The following is a 17,354-nucleotide window of genomic DNA, read 5'->3' as shown; positions in this document are numbered from 1 at the left end:
CACATTTGGCCATTGGGAGCCTCTTCAAGCTAGCCCTTCTGTCCTTTCCATGGGGCCCTATTATTATGTGTGCACTTCCTTACTTTCCTGGCACAAGATATCCCAGGACCAGTTTGTACCTCCTCTACCCCAGTCCTGAAATCAGCTATTTCCCCAAGATGCTCTGGTTCCTTTAAGTGGAGAATAACATTTAAAACCTCAAATCTGGGGTACCTGGGTGGCTCAGTTGGCTAAACATCCGACTCTTGATTTTGAGCTCAGGTCATGATCTCAGGGTTATGAGACTGAGCCCCAAGTCTGGCTCTGCCCTGGGCATGGAGCCTATTTAAGATTCTCTCTCTCCCTCTCCATCTGCCCCTTCCCCCACCTCTCCCTCTCAAAACAAAGCAAAACAAAACAAACCACCAAATTCTGTGTGCTAGATAAGCTAACTGCTCCTGGAGTATCACCGCTTCTAAGTCCAAACTTAGTTGATAAAGCAGCGACAGGGTTTGAGAGGATTGATTCTTAATTTTGAAAGATGTTCTACTGTGGGTAAAATGTTATCAAATGTCATCACAATGCTACAGAGAAATTGTGAAAGGAAGAGTCAATAAATGTGGCAAACTTCTTTGTCATCTACTTTAAGAATTGCCACAACCTTCAGCAACCATCACCCTGACCAGTCAGTGGCCATCAACATTGAGGCAAGACCCTCCACCTGTGAAAAGATTAGGACTCACTGAATGCTCAGATAATGATTAGCATGTTTTAACAATAAAGTGTTTTTTAAATTAAGGTCTGTACATTGTTTTAGATATAATATTATTGCACACCTAACAGGCTCCAGAGTAGCATAAGCATAATTTGTATATGCACTGGGAAAGCAGACATTTATTCAACTTGGTTTATGGTGATACTCATTTTATTGCAGTGGTCTGGAGCTGAACCTGTAATATCTCTGAGGAATGACTGTATTTTAAACATACTTGTTTAAAGTCTCTTTCAGATTGCTCTATTATCTCTACATCTTAACGCTCAAATGTTCCCAGGTGCTATGTATGCTCCCCCACACTTCCGCTGGTAGCCTTTTCTCCTGTGATTTATTATTACTTAAATTGTGAGTTGATATTTGGTGAGGTTCTCTTCAATGGAAATTCTTTATGTTGTAGGTTAGGGAAGGACTCCTATAAAGCAGTTTCAAGTTTGCCTCTGCCAGGGCCTAAAAGATTTCATCAGCTTCAGGTAAGTTTTTCTGCTCATTTCTCCAGTCAGAATTCTCACCAAATAGGAGTATTGTGGATTCAGCCCCTGCCCTTGCTGGTGGGAGGCATAGTGTCAGGTAGTCAAGTCCCGAAGCAGCAGTGACTACTAGAGCTCAAGGTCATCTTGCCATATATCTGTGTATTCAGCCCTTGTGGAGAAAGATCCACGTGGATTCAGGCACAGAAGCAGCATGAGCTTCTCATGTACATTGATTCTTCTTGCCCCGGAGGCCCAGGCAGATGTTGAGTACTCAATGAGTCTATGTCACAACTGAGAAGCCTAGTTTTGAAGGGTTTGCTGGCAGACCTGCCCACACTTTGTCCCTGAGGACAATATTATCTTCAATATTTTCATTAGGACAGGCAGCAACCTCTTCGACCTCAGCTGCAACAACTTCTTCCTAGACCTGTCTCCAAAGGCAAGGGAAGCAAGGGCAAAAATGAACTATTGGGACTTTATCAAGATAAAAAGCTTTTGCACAGCAAAGGAAACAGTCAACAAAACCAAAAGACAACTGACAGGATGGGAGAAGATACTTGCAAATGACATATCAGATAAAGGGCTAGTATCTAAAATCTATAAAGAACTGGGGCGCCTGGGTGGCTCAGTGGGTTAAGCCGCTGCCTTCGGCTCAGGTCATGATCCCAGATCCTGGGTTCGAGCCCCACGTCAGACTTTCTGCTCAGCGGGGAGCCTGCTTCCTCCTCTCTCTCTGCCTGCCTCTCTGCTTACTTGTGATTTCTCTCTGTCAAATAAATAAATAGAATCTTAAAAAAAAATAAAATAAAATCTATAAAGAACTAATCAAACTCAACACCCAAAGAACAAATAATCCAATCAAGAAATGGGCAGAGGACATGAACAGACATTTCTGCAAATGCTCAACACACCTGTACCTTCATTATGAAGGCCCTTCCTGATAGATTTGAACACTCTCCTTGCTGTATACCTCTCAGCCCTACAGACATTTCTAGTGATGCCTATGTCCAGTTCATCTTATGCACCCACACTTTTCCCTGGTAGAGACCCTCCTGAGGGCAGGGACTCCGTTTATTTCATCTTCACATTATGGCCACCAACTCCATAGCAGGGGCAAAATAAATGTTTGTTGAGTAGGCCGAAGAAGGAAGCAACAATCTCTGAGTTTAGCTAAACCCTTCTGGAAACCATTCCCATTTTCAGACCCAGACAGCAAGCTTCCAGAGTTGACTTTCTACCACGAATTGTTCCTGGGACTGACATTTAAAAAAATATATTTTATTTATTTATTTGACAGAGAGAGACCACGAGTGAGGGGACCGGCAGGCAGAGAGAACAGCAGGGAGCAGAGAGCCCAACGCGGGGCTCAATCCCAGGCCCCTGGAATCATGACCTGAGCCGAAGGCAGATGCCAAACTGACTGAGCCACCCAGGTGCCCCTGGGACTGATATTTTTACATCCTTTGGTTCCACATGCTTTGGTTCCTCAAACAACCTAAATAATTCCTCTCCCAGACTGATTAAAAAAATGCTAAATGAAACAAGGGTTCATTCTGATTCCTGAGATCAAAGTCTTCAGAAGGAGGGAGCATGTTTATTCTGGCCCAGCTTCTTACCTCTAAGGCACTTCTCCAGATAAATACTCCTTTTCCAAAGAGACATTTTGGTGTAAAGTCATACTCTCTCAGACTAATACATTTTATCCTTGTTCCTATGTTTTCTGTCTGCCTATTTAGCGCTTGGAAAAGCTTAGTCGGCTGCTTTGGCCTCTTTTTCCATTTAGAGAAACTGTGGTTCCTAACTGGCTTGAATTCAAATAGTACTTATCAAGGGTTAGTTCGTGTTTGTTTCTTGACTAGTAAGTGTTTACAATTTGGTATATGGTATTTGGTATATGTATGAAACGTAAAATCCCTCAATTGGTCATGTTGGCTATGATTTTCCTGGTTATGATTCAATTTGCCTAATGTAGGAAAAAAAAACTGCCTAGAACTATACAATGGCAAAGGCCTCTTTTTAATTTTTAGTAGTATTAAATTTTAGTTTTCTTACTATAGCTTGACGAACTTTTGCCCACAATTAAGATATTATTCTAGAGGGTTAAGGAAACTTATCATTTTCTCATTGTATTTAACATCTCTGGTTACAAGAACAGTGTTTTTGCCACCTTTTCTGATAATAGGATTTTACACCTTGAATTTCAGCTTAATTTAATGCCTCCTAATCAGGATATCCAGTTCTTCTCTGAAAACTAGACTAGAGTCATCTGAAAAGTTGATCCTTTTATGTAAACAATGCATACATTTTGCTTAACCATGTGTTTAAGAATGCCACCTTTGAGGGGCACCTGGATGGCTTAGTCATTAGGTGTCTGAGTCTTGTTTTCTGCTCAGGTCATGATATGCGGCAGGAGGGTGGGGGCGGCAGGAGTGGGATGGGGGGAAATAGTCCCTACCTAGGGCTCTGAGCTCAGTGGGTTATCTGCTTGGGATCCTCTCTCTCCTCTCTCCTTCTAAAAATAAATGAATCTTAAAAAATGTCATCTGTGGGAATAAACAAACCCTAATCTCCTGTTAAATTAAAATCACGAGGGGCACCTGGGTGTCTCAGTAGGTCAAGAGATCAACTCTTGGTTTTGGGTTAGGTCACAATCTTGGGGTTGTGAGATGAGCCCCGGGTGGGGCTCCAGGCTCAGCGGGGAGTCAGCTGAAGATTCTCTCCCTCTGTCTCTTCCTACCCCGACTCGTGCTAAAGTAAATAAATAAATCTTAAAAAAAAATCACAAATGTTGAAAATAAGAGGAAATTATTTGGAAAAAGAAGAGTTGCTTTCTGGAATTAAAATAGACTGCATGCAAAAAGACACACATCCATTTTAAGAATAAGCAAAGGACTTCAACAGACATCTCTCAAAAGAAGATACCTAAAGCAGATGGAAAGGTACTCAGCGTCATTAAGTCATTAGGGAAATGCAAATCAAAATGCATGGGTGGTCATAATTTTTGTTTTTTTAGATTTTATTTATTTATTGGACAGAGAGAGACATCACAAGTAGGCAGAGAAGCAGGCAGAGAGGTGGGGGGGAAGCAGGCTCCCTGCTGAGCAAAGAGTCCCATGAGGGGCTCGATCCCAGGACCCTGAGATCATGGCGTGGTCATAATTTTTAAAAAATGGAAAATAACAAGTGTTGCTGAAGATACAGAGAAACTGGAAACTTCACCCATTGCTAGTAGAAATGTAAGATGGGGCAGCCCCTGTACAAAACAGTTTGGTAGTTCTTTAGTAAGTTAAATATCAGCCAGCAATTCCCCTTCTAAGTACATAATCTAAAGAACTGAAAACAAGTGTGCAAATAAAAACTTGTTCATGAATGCTTATGGCAGCACTCTTAGTTAACAGCCAAAAGGTAGAGACAATCCAAACGTCCATTAGGCGGATGAATGAATAAACAAAATGTGGTATATCCATACAGTGGAGTAATACTCAGCCATAACAGGGAATGAAGAAGCACTGATACATGCACGAATATGGATGAAACTTGAACAGTATGCTAAGGGAAAGAAGTCTGGTCCAAAAAGCTGCTGTAACATAACATTTCGCAAGTACTGCCTTGAGCCAGTTTTGAAGTCATGGTTAAAATTTTCATTTCCCCTAGCCCCTTTGTGGGTAGTTTGCTGAGAAAATTCCACCCTAACTACTTGCCTTTTGGGCTCTGACACTCCTGGGTCTTGAAACACATATTTCCAACTGCTGGATATGCCCAGATACCTAACACCCAGGGGTAGCCTTTTTTTGCTTGAACGCACGGAATTATTCAAAATACTCAATTCTTTTTCCATAATTTGGTTATTGTTAGTCATGCTGCTATAAACATTGGGGTGCATGTGGTCCTGTTGAATCAGTGTGTTTGTATCCTTTGGGTAAATACTTAGTAATGCAATTGCTGGGTCGTAGAGGAGCTCTATTTTTAACTTTTCGAGGAACTTCCATGCTGTTCTCCAGAGTGGCCGTGCCAGCTTGCATTCCCACCAACAGTGTAAGAGGGTTCCCCTTCCTCTGCATCCTCACCAACATCTGTTGTTTCTTGTGTTATAAATTTTAGTTATTCTGACAGGTATGAGGTGGTGTCTCATGGTTTTGATTTGCATTTCCCTGACGATGAGTGATGCTGAGCATCTTTCCATGTGTCTGTTAGTCATCTGTACATTTTTGGAAAAATGTCTATTCATGTCTTCTGCCCACTTCTTTACTGGATTGGTCGTTTTTTCTGGGTGTTGAGTTTGAGAAGCTCTTGATAGATTTTGAATTCTAACACTTTATCAGGTATGTCATTTGCAAATATCTTCTCCCATTCCGTACGTTGCCTTTTAGTTTTATTGATCATTTCCTTCACTGTGTAGAAGGTTTTTATCTCGATAAAGTCCCAATAGTTCATTTTTGCTTTTGTTTCCTTTGCTTCCAGAGACGTGTCTAGCAAGAATTTGCTACAGCTGATGTCAAAGAGGTTGCTGCATTGACTGACAAATATATAAGTGGAAAATTTCTCAGCTATCAAAAAGAATGAAATTTTGCCATTTGCAATGATGTGGATGGGGCTAGAGTATATTATGCTAAGTAAAACAAGTCAGAGAAAGATAAATGTCATATGATTTCATGAACTTGTGGAATTTAAGAAACAAAATAGATGAACATAAGGGATGGGGAAAAAAAAAAAAAAGAGGGAAGCATGGGGCACCTGGGTGGCTCAGTGGGTTAAAGCCTCTGCTTTTGGCTCAGGTCGTGATCCCAGAGTCCTGGGATCGAGCCCCACATCGGGCTTTCTGCTCAGCAGGGAGTCTGCTTCCTCCACACTCTCTGCCTACTTGTGATCTCCATCTGTCAAATAAATAAATAAAATCTTAAAAAAAAAAAAAAAGGAAGCAAACCATAAGATACTCATAACTACAGAGAACAAACAGGGTTGCTGGAGAGGAGGTGGGGGATGGGCTAAATGGATGATGGGTATTAAGGAGGGCACTTGTGATGAATCACTAAGTTCTACTCCTGAAACCAATACTACACTCTATGTTAACTAAGTACAATGTAAATAAAACTTGTTACAAAAATGCTCAAATCTCAGGAAGCCCACAAAACTTTGCTAATCCTACCCTGCTTGTCATACAGAAATTGTCTCCTTGAGTTCCAACTTTACCTTGTTGTTACTTTGTCTGCAGGCACAAATCCCTGTGTGGCCCTGTGAAGCAGCCCTTCTCTCCTTTGGAACTATAAATAACAACACGTTCTGCCTTTCCTCTATCTAGAGTGTTCTTATGTTCTGTCATCCAAAGAATCTATAATTATACCTGATATCACATAATCATAAAACAACCACATAGTTATTCTACTTATATGAAATACTCAGAATAAGAAAATCCATAGGGGGGGAAAACAGACTAATGGTTGCCAAGGGCTGGGAGGAAGGAGAATGAGAAGTGACAAATGGGGGTTTCCATTTGGGGTGATGAGAAAGTTCTCCAACTGGCTAGTGGTGACGGTCACACAACACCATGAATGTACTTAGTACCACTATATTATACACTTTAAAACTGCTAAGAAGGTAAATTTTGTTACGTGTACTTTACCACAGTAAAACACCAGTACCACCACCACCAACAACTATAAAATAAGACAAATTCTAAAAAGAGAGAGTACATGTACATGTTGTAAACTATCCCAGTTTCCTGTGAGTGCAACACAATAAAGCCTTGTCAACTCCTCTAAGTGTGGGTAGACTATTTTTTATAAAAACAGACTGACTTTGATTGTATTAAATGCATTTATCTGGGGCGCCTGGGTGGCTCAGTGGGTTAAGCCTCTGCCTTAGGCTTGGGTCATGATCTCAGGGTCCTGGGATCGAGCCCCGCATCGGGTCCTCTGCTCAGCAGGAAGCCTGCTTCCCCCTCTCTGCCTGCTGCTCTGCCTACTCGTGATCTCTGTTTCTCAAATAAATAAATAAAATCTTTTAAAAAATAAGTAAAATATAGAAATTTAAAAAATTTTTAAAATGCATTTATTAAAAAAATAAATAATATTCAACACACTACCAGAATGGCTACAATTAAAGGCTACCAGGACAAATGGTGGACATGTGGAGGGACTCAAATTCTTCAACATTGGTGGTGGAGTATAGGATGGTACGGCCACTTTGAAAAAAGTCTGACAGTTGCTTATGAAACTAAACATATGCATATCCTATGACCCACACATTCCATACCTAGATATTTCCCCAAGATAAATGAAAACAAATGTCCAGAGAAAGACTCATATAAGAACATCCAGGGCAGCATTTTGAGCCCCAAACTGGAAACAGCTCAGCTGGTCCTCAGTTGGAGAATAAATCACACACTATGTCCTTCACACAATGGGCCACTGTTAAGAAATAGAGAAACATACTATTGATACACACAACATGAATGAATTCTAAAACATATTGGGTAAAAGAAACCTTGCATAAAGAATGAATGCAGAACTGCATTTTCCCATGAATATGAAATTCTAGAAAATGGCAAAATTAATTTTTGGTGAACAAGTTTCAGAACAATGGTTGCCTCTGAGTTGTTGTGGGTAGAGATTTATCAGGAGAGGGTATAAGGAAATTTTCTGTATGTAATGCTCATGTTCTGTGTCTTGTAATGATTTAATTTGCTCATGTGCATATATTTGCAGGAACTTAGGTAACTGAATACTTAAAATTTGTACATTTCATTTTATGTAAATTTTACCTCTGAAGAAACAAAAAGGAACCATTAAAATACTGACTTAATAGGGCACCTGGGTGTTTCAGTCGGTTAAGCGTGTGCCTCTTGATTTTGACTCAGGTCATGATTTCAGGGTTCCTGGATCAAGCACTGCATCGGGTTCCATGCTCAGAGGGGGTCTGCCTAAAAGCTTAAAATTCTCTCTCCTCAGGGCCCCTGGGTGGCTCAGTCATTAGGTGTCTGCCTTCAGCTCTGGTCATGATCCCAGGGTCCTGGGATCAAGCCCTGCATGGGGCTCCCTGCTCTGCCGGAGGCCTGCTTCTCCCTCTCCCACTCCCTCTGCTGTGTTCCTTCTCTAGCTGTGTGTCTCTCTGTCAAATAAATAAGTAAAAATCTTTAAAAAAAAATTCTCTCTCCTCCTCCCTTTGCCCCTTCCCTCTCCCTCACTAAATATGTGTTTGTATGTGTGTGTGTGTGTGTGTGTGTATAAATAAATATATATATATATATATATATATATGACATGCATGCTGAATGCTGAAATGTTTCAGAGAAAGTATAAAGATGTCTGCAACTTACTTTGAAAAGCATACAAAAGTAAGAAGGATTGTTAAATGGAAAGAGAGATGGATAGATGGTTAGATACTTGATAGAGTAAGAATATGAAAATATCAGTGGTAGAATTTTGGTGGTGTGTGTATGGATGTTAACTGAAGTTATTTTTTCACCTTTTATGTGTGGGAAATTTTTATAATATAATATAGGGGAAACAAATAAATAACAAATAATAAAGTATATATCATCAAACCCACCCTTCTTATTGTTTGGGATCTTAAAACTTGGCAAGGAAACTGGACAGATATTTTTAAAAACAGATTAAGTACCTCAAATTCCGAGAAACTATTTTTCTTTGTATAAAAATCTCACAATCACCAGGAGCAGCAACAAAGCTCCTTTGTCCATCTTGACCGTGCTGACTTTTGACAGCTGGGCCAAATGTTGGGAGCCAAAGGCTTACAAGCTTCTTAGTTTCAATTACTAAGCTCTAATAGCCAATTACAGTGTGAACAGATGAAACCCTCTAATTTGTGAGAATGAATTCTTTATTGCCTAAGAGTAACCACTCTGCAACGCCAGTCTCAATTTCCCTTCTCAGCTAATATCCAACTGTGGCCTTCTTGGCTTATTTTTTTCCTTCCTCCTACACTTGCACCCATTGTTGTCCTTACCTTCCTTGAGAAAAGAGCACAGACTGTGGAATAGCTGCTTATTCACTATGCAATAGAGTTGTCCAATAGGAGATAAATAATTTATGGCATATAAAGGAAGATTTTTGGAATACAAGTGAGGGGATCTGGCCTCTGGACCTGGCTGTGCTGCTACTTGGGTGCTTGAGCTTGAGCAAGTTGCTTAACTCCCCTGAGCTTCATTTTATTAATCACTACAATGCGGGAAGCAGGCTGAGAGGTTCTTCAAGGTAAATTCCAGCTCTAAGACACAACTGCCAAGTTTTGAAAGTACTAATCTCTAATTAGTACTGATTTGAGTATTATACAGCATTTCTTAATGTTGAAACATTTCTCCAATTAGCCTTGACATTTTATTTTATTGGTTTTCATTCTGATCAAAGTTAAACATATATGTAGTTTATAGAGTCAAATACTCCACAAGACTTATTATGAAAACAGCAACTCACCCATCCCCACATTTGTCCCTCCTCAGAAGCACTTAAAAACATTTTTGAACCTGCACAAAAGCTGAAAAGCAGTATTTTAGTATTCATACCTGAATAGTCCTCATCCGAAGGGCTGCTATTGACTCCTTACCACACTGCCTCCATCTTTGTCTGTACCTCCTTAATGCCAGACCATCTGAAAGGGGGAGGCAGATATATGACACTTCATTCCTAAATACTTCAATGTGCGTCTTCCAAGATTAAGAACATCTCCTATGTAACTATATCATTGGTACATCTGAGAAAACTGACACTAATTCAACATCACCTATACTCAAAAATGCCCACCGTTCCACAAAATGTCTCATCCAATGCTTTTTTTCCCCCCTGACCTAGATCCAGTCACGGATCACACATTGTTTTTGAGTGTTAGGTTTCTTGAGCCTCCCCCAGTATTCCCTGCTCCCTACATCCCTTGGAAGAGATCAGTCCAGTTGTCTGGACTGGATTCGTTCCATAAATCCTCTATTTGTTTGACTGTTTGTGTTTATTAAAGTCAGGAGAGGTATTTTTTTGGCAAGATTACCACATTGGAGATATGTCCTTACCCTTGCATCGCAGCAAGAAACAGAGAATGTCAGTCCCCCAGTACTCTGGGCAGCTACAGGTTCCCCCACTGTCCGAAAGAAGTCCATTTCTATGAAATCTTTCGTAAGCCAAAATGGTGTAAAGTGAAGAAATAATTACCATTAACTACATAGGCAAAAAGTTTGTGCATTCCCAGACCTCAAAAATAACCTCTCTTGGGCTTTTCTGATACCTTAGGACACACCTGTTAATGGATGCACAAAATAAGTGGAGGTAAAGCGCGGACACTCACAGACACAGTTCAAAGCTGTGGCAGCTGGGGGCTGAGATGCTGAGTGCGGATCCCAGGGAAGGAGCTGGGCGGGGTCCCTCTTGCTGTTTCCTGGGAGCTGGCTTCACAGTGGCTGGGTGGGCTGCAACACATTTCAGTTAAATAAGTTCTAAAAATCTGCTGCACAATATTGTACCCATAGTAACAACAAGGTGTTATATACTTAAAAATTTATAGAGAAGGTAGATCTTGTGTTATCACAATAAAATAAAATGTCTATGTCACAACACCTGGTGAGGTAAATTACAGAATGCTAAAAAGCACTTGATCTGTGAACAATATTTACTTTTTTCTTTTTTTTTAAAAGGAACTGGACTGGTTCAAGGCTGGAAGCAGGGAAAATAGGGGACCATCGCAATAGGCCAAATATGAGAGGAAGTGAACTTGTATTAAGGCAATAATTGTGAGGATAAAAGGAAGAGGGCAAATACAGAAGATGACAATGCACCAGGACTTGAGAACCAGTTTTGTGTGGTGGGAAGGAATCAAAGATGACTCATGCGATTGTGATCTATATTCTTTGCTACTAAAAAGTGTGGAAACACCACACGATGATGTTATAACAGCAACAATAAAAGACTATCTCTTTCACTTAGTGGCCCTAAGGAAATGTAACTGGAAAAGAACCCACTGACAACCCCCAGAGATCCTGGTGAAGACTCTGCTGCTGTTTGATTAGGCTGTCAAAGTGGGGAAAGTGATTTGTGTGTGTTGAATTCCGAAAAGATAATTATTTAGCAATGATGGACTTTAGCCTTAAAAAGAAAAATCAGAGATACCACCTCACACCAGTCAGAATGGCTAAAATGAACAAGTCAGGAAATGACAGATGCTGGCGAGGATGCGGAGAAAGGGGAACCCTCCTACACTGTTGGTGGGAATGCAAGCTGGTGCAACCACTCTGGAAAACAGCATGGAGGTTCCTCAAAATGTTGAAAATAGAACTACCCTATGACCCAGCAATTGCACTGCTGGGTATTTACCCTAAAGATACAAACGTAGTGATCCGAAGGGGCACGTGCACCCAAATGTTTATAGCAGCAATGTCTACAATAGCCAAACTATGGAAAGAACCTAGATGTCCATCAACAGACGAATGGATAAAGAAGATGTGGTATATATACACAATGGAATACTATGCAGCCATCAAAAGAAATGAAGTCTTGCCATTTGCGACGACGTGGATGGAACTAGAGGGTATCATGCTTAGCGAAGTGAGTCAATCAGAGAAAGACAACTATCATATGATCTCCCTGATATGAGGGAGAGGAGATGCAACATGGGGGCTTAAGGGGGTAGGAGAAGAGTAAATGAAACAAGATGGGATTGGGAGGGAGACAAACCATAAGTGACTCTTAATCTCACAAAACAAACTGAGGGTTAATGGGGGGAGGGGGGTTGGGGGGGTGGGATTATGGACATTGGGGAGGGTATGTGCTATGATGAGTGCTGTGAAGTGTGTAAACCTGGCGATTCACAGACCTGTACCCCCGGGGAAAAAAAAATATGTTTATAAAAAAAAAAAATTAAAAAAAAAAAAAAAATTAAAATAAAGTTTATCAGAGGGGTGGGAGGATGGGTGAAATAGGTGAAGGGAATTAAGAGTATACTTATCATGATGAGCACTGAGTAATGATGTATAGACGTGTTGAATCACACTATATTGTACACCTGAAACTAATATAACACTGTATGTTAGCTATACTGGAATTAAAATTTAAAAATTAAAAAAAAAAAAAAAAAAAAAGAAAAATCAAAGGTCACAAAAAGTGCATTAATAGTTTGTCTCAAAGCTGATGCTGCAGTGTGGACAGATCCTGGGGTTTTAAGCTCCTGGGCTTCCTGCTGTGGACACCAGCATTTTTCTGATGCTGCTAATTGGGCTTTGCATCCTCTTCTCTGCCAAGCCCTCTCATGAGGACTCTCTGCTATCGCTCTGTAATGCTTTCTTCTTTCCAGAGAGAAATAGACAAAGACAATGAGCTGTGGCTAACATCTACTGTTCTTAAGCAGGGGCCAGTACGTTCATTCCCCAGAAGAGAAAACCTGTTATTTTGCAGTGAAGGAAAAGAGCAGAATTCCTTGTCAAAAGTCCTTCTTTGCTTGGAAATCATGCCAGCTTACTTTTTAAGGTTCTGATTAAAGAAGAGAGAAAGAAAATTCGTCTTTAGGGTCCTGAATGAGGTAGGAGCATTGTGTTATAAATATGCAGTCATTTCTGTATGAAGGGAACAGTCTGTATGCTGGCTGAGCCCTTGTTTCTCTTTCCCTTCTTCTGGAGTTCTTCCCTAAAACCTGAATTTCCTGGCTCATAGTAGGCACTCACCTAATACATGTGACACATATTATTTCGATGTATGTCCTTCAAATAGTGCTACAGATTCTCCCTTCTGCACTGCTAGCCCCACTAAATCTACACCGGGTTCCCACTGGCATGTCCTCTAATTATTTCTTGCCTTCTGCCAGAAAGCTGTCCTCTCCTGCTGTATCATGTCTTGCTTTCTTTGCAGAACATTTCTGCCTCACGTGTACCTGGGGATGCCACACTGGCCTGTCTGCTCTTAGATGTTACAGGCTCAGTAACATGAATCACTGAAGTGGGAACATATTCCTAGAACGAACATGACTGAAGAATCCCCACAGACAAAATTGCAACTAGAATGCCATATGCTTAAGTTTTGCTGAAAGTTGTCAAAACCAGTTTTGAGAGAATGCTCTTTTTAAGAAAGGGAGGGGTTGTGGGTTGGGTGGAAAGTGAAAAAGAGAATCCCAAGCAAGTCTCCATACCCAGTGCAGAGCTCCATCTCACAATCATGGCCTGAGCCAAAATCAAACCTGGATGCTTAATCGACTAAGCCACCCAGGTGCTTGAGAATGGTCTCTTTTTAAAACATTGTTTTATTCATTCATTTTCGGCCACATTCCATAAAAAAAATGTCAGACATAGAGGGATATAAAGTATGGTGACATATCTAGGGATCTGTACCATCTTCCCAGCCTGCTCAACTGGAGGTTTAGTCACAATAATTATGTTGAGCACAAATTCCTCCATGTCAAAGAGAATAAAGATAGACTTACTGTTTCATACAAGGGTTACTGCCATCCTGGTCCTGCAAACAGCTGGCTCAGGCCTGTTACTCCACAGGTTTGGATTGGATAGGGAAAGACACTGATCCACTTGGGAAAGCTTTCTATCATCATGATGGCTTCCTTGAAGTCAGTCTGGATTCTCGAGGGCACTCTTTTGCTGCCTCCCTCTAAAAAAGCAGGGATTTGGGACAGTTGGCTTTGGCAAAACTTTGCACAGAAGTACAGAAGTTCAGAGCTATATTCATGGAGACACAATTAATGTCTTAATAAGCGACTTGCACCTGTGAGTAATACAAACCGTAAAGCCCAGAAACCGACAGAGTGGAGTAATGCCCAGCCTTGGGCATAAGGGATTTGTCCATCAATTTGTGCCCCGTCGTCTTTTATAGAACGTGGTATTCTAACACAATAGGCAGAGTACCTCATTGCCACCCATGACCTAGTGGTTGAGAGTAGCTCTGACTCGGTGATACATTCTTGGTAAGAAATAGGAGTTTATATTCCTGATAATCCATGAATATGGTTGTAGACGTCAATCAATATTTGTTTGACATTCTAGGAAGTGTTATCAGGCTGAGAATGATGTCTTGGAAAGAACTCATATTTCTTAGACAAAAAAGAGACTCAGCAGGTCATATATGGAGAATATGGGAGAAAGTAGTTCTTCTCAGGAAGGCATTGTGACCAAATACACCATGAACTGCAATATACCAGAGAGGATCTCTGGTAAAATATTAATGGGTCAACCTGAGAAGGTTGATCCTGATTCCACATTTCTTCTTTCACTTTGATATCCAACCTACTGAACAATAGAAGAGTGTCTAAGAATTGGTGCAGCTGCTTCATTGGTACTTGGATTACTGAAACAGCTTTCTATGATTTCCTCTCTCTAATAAAAAAAAGTCTATATGATGCCACCCTTCTTAAAATCATATTAATAGCTCCTAAAGGAAGGGCTTCTGGGGATGTAGTCCCATCCTGACCCATCTTGCTCTATAAAGAACACTCCTCCATAGGAATGGGCCACAGCAGCCATGTTTATATTAGTTGACCTTACTTGCCTAGGTGGAGATGAACATCTGACACAAACTCAGCCCATCTGGAGTTGAGATGGAGACATGCTAGTCCTAGACTGGTTGCTGGAAATGAAGCAGTGTACAGCTGGAACATGGAAGCCATGAGTGTTAGATAGGCTGAGGTGAGACATAGATACCTATGTTCCTGATAGCTTTCTTGTTCTTGGACCAGGCCCTTTTGAAGCCCAGCTGTGTTCTTCCTCTCGGATTCTAGGCAATTTTCCTGCATCTGTATGATAAATCTTCTACTCCCACCCTCATTTTATTTTTTTCCTGAGCTAGTTTAAGTGGGATTTTGTTACATCCAGGTAAAACAGCATGGACTAAGGCAGCCTCTAGGATGAATTTCAAACACTTTAACATGGTCTGCAATGTTCTTTATGATCTAGTGTCTACCTTTGCCTTTTTACTTCTGACCTCTCTTAATTAGCACCACACATAATTCAGTCCTGATCAGTCTCCTCCCCTCACATAAGTCCTTTGGGATGTAGCTCCTTCAGAAAAGAAACTGATACCTTTCCAGCCTATGAGGTTCCCTTCTTGTGTACTGGTTATACTGGTATTGTGCCTGGTGGTTTATTTGTCCCTCTTCTATTGACTCACATTTGTTAATACTTCGTTTGTGTTAAACCCTTAAAAAATACCAATAAAAAGCAAATAAAATGAGAGTCTATTCATAATATAATGACACAGTGTTGATGTAAATAGATTATGAAACCTGAGCCTTCTAGTATAGCAATGTGCTTCAGAGTGTAGGATTTGGAGTCAGGACTATTGCAGAGGTAAAACCTATTTACATGATAGGGTTATGAGGATTAAAGGAGTTATCTGTGTAAACCATTTGTAACATTGGCTTGGGATATTAGGTACTTAGTAAGCATTTCATGACGAGTAGACTTTTTGTTCATCCTCTATCTAGGAACTCAGTGAAACATGGCCAAGACTCCCACAACTGTAGGAATCAGTGACTCCATAAAATATTGGAAAATTCTAAAGGCAACCATTTTCCAAGTTTAAGTTTAACAGGGATAACCCTTGATGAGAGCGGTTTACAAGCACGTCCTACAGTGAGCTTTGGTTACAATTACGGTAAACTGTTTTGCAGGCCTTCTTTTATGTAAAAACTGTAAGGATTGCTGGCTCAGGATATGGTTGTTGCTTAAGAGCCTGTCTTAGAGGGGTTGGCATTTCCTTATCAACTCACAGCCCCAGTAGGGGCAGTTTCTCAAAATAACCTGCCCTTCCCTCTGTTCCCCTCTCACCCCTACTACAGATGAGTGTCCTGATCTACAGAGTTACAGGCCTTATAGCCCCGTGCAGAGGAGAGAGAGTGAACTGGACAGTAAGCCCCTGACTAAGGTCCAGTTCCTGGGAGGCCTGATTGTACTTCCTGGATTGGATTCTGTAAGAATGCCCCGATTTCCTGAAACAAAGTTCTTTTCCTTAAACTAGCTTGAGTGGGTTTTGGTTTGTTTTGTTTTAAATCTTTTTTTTTTTTTTAAGATTTTATTTATTTATTTGAGAGACAGTAAGAACACGGGAGGGGCAGAGGGAGAAGCAGACTCCCCACTGAGCAGGGAGCTGGACAGGGGGCTGCATCCCAGGACTCTGGGTTCATGAACTGAGCTGAAAGCAGACATTTAACTGACTGAGCCACCCAGGTGCCCTGGTTTGTTTAGTTTTGATGCTCATATCAGAAGATTGGTACCAAGATTGGAAGGAAGCCCCAAGGATGCTGTAGAGTTGGGGTGAAGAGGGGTGGTTACAACGGATCTCAGTGTGAGGATCTGACAAACTGGGGGAATGAAGTCGAAAAATAGCTTGCTAAGTCTCTACTGGTAAGCCTACACCACAGGCCTCCTGCTGGATCAGGGGGCCAAATACTCTATCAGGATGTGATTCCTCCTTGGGATCTTGAGGGAAGTACAAGATGAGAGGCAGTCTGAGGTTTATCGGGCAGAACTGGAAGCAGATAGAGTAGGAAGAAATTTTCTTCCCTCCTTAACCCTTCTTTCCAACTCCTTTCCACTAATATCATTGGGAGATTTGGGTAAAATACTGTGTCAAGAGTTACATTGTGAGGCATGGCTGATATTAGCAAGATGTTACTTGTAGATTGCCCAGTCGTATCAGTAGAAAATGAAGTCTCTTTCTATGAGGCTCTGTAAGAACCTTCCCTTGCATGGTAGAAAAGATAGTGAGGATTGTGATGGGGAAAAAGAAAAACAGAGTCGAGTCTCCCAGATGCCCAAGTGAAGCACAAAGACTCTATGAACTGGACACTGGAGAGTGACACAGTGGGAAAAACATAGAGGTATTTGGCACCATCCAGAGGACTCTGTGTTTGGGACCCAGTTAAAAGATTTTCATATACACGGGACAAATCCTTATTTACTAACATTTGTAATACACCTAGTATGTACCTAGTGCTTTATACATAGTAACAACACAAGAGTGTTTCATCTTTCAGAAGATGAAGAAACTGAGGCTTTGGCTTTACATCACTTGGCAATGCTAATATGATAACCATTTATTTACAACCAGTAGTAAGTAGAGTAAGGTTCTGAACAGTGGCCATCGGAATCTCAATCTTCACAGACTTTTTCCACCAACCAATCTGTCTCAGTTTACTCT

The sequence above is a fragment of the Enhydra lutris genome, unplaced genomic scaffold (genome assembly GCF_002288905.1).
Source record: "Enhydra lutris kenyoni isolate GAN:26980312 unplaced genomic scaffold, ASM228890v2 scaffoldscaffold2, whole genome shotgun sequence".
Lineage (NCBI taxonomy): Eukaryota > Metazoa > Chordata > Mammalia > Carnivora > Mustelidae > Enhydra > Enhydra lutris.
Note: the sequence above shows the minus strand (reverse complement) of the source record.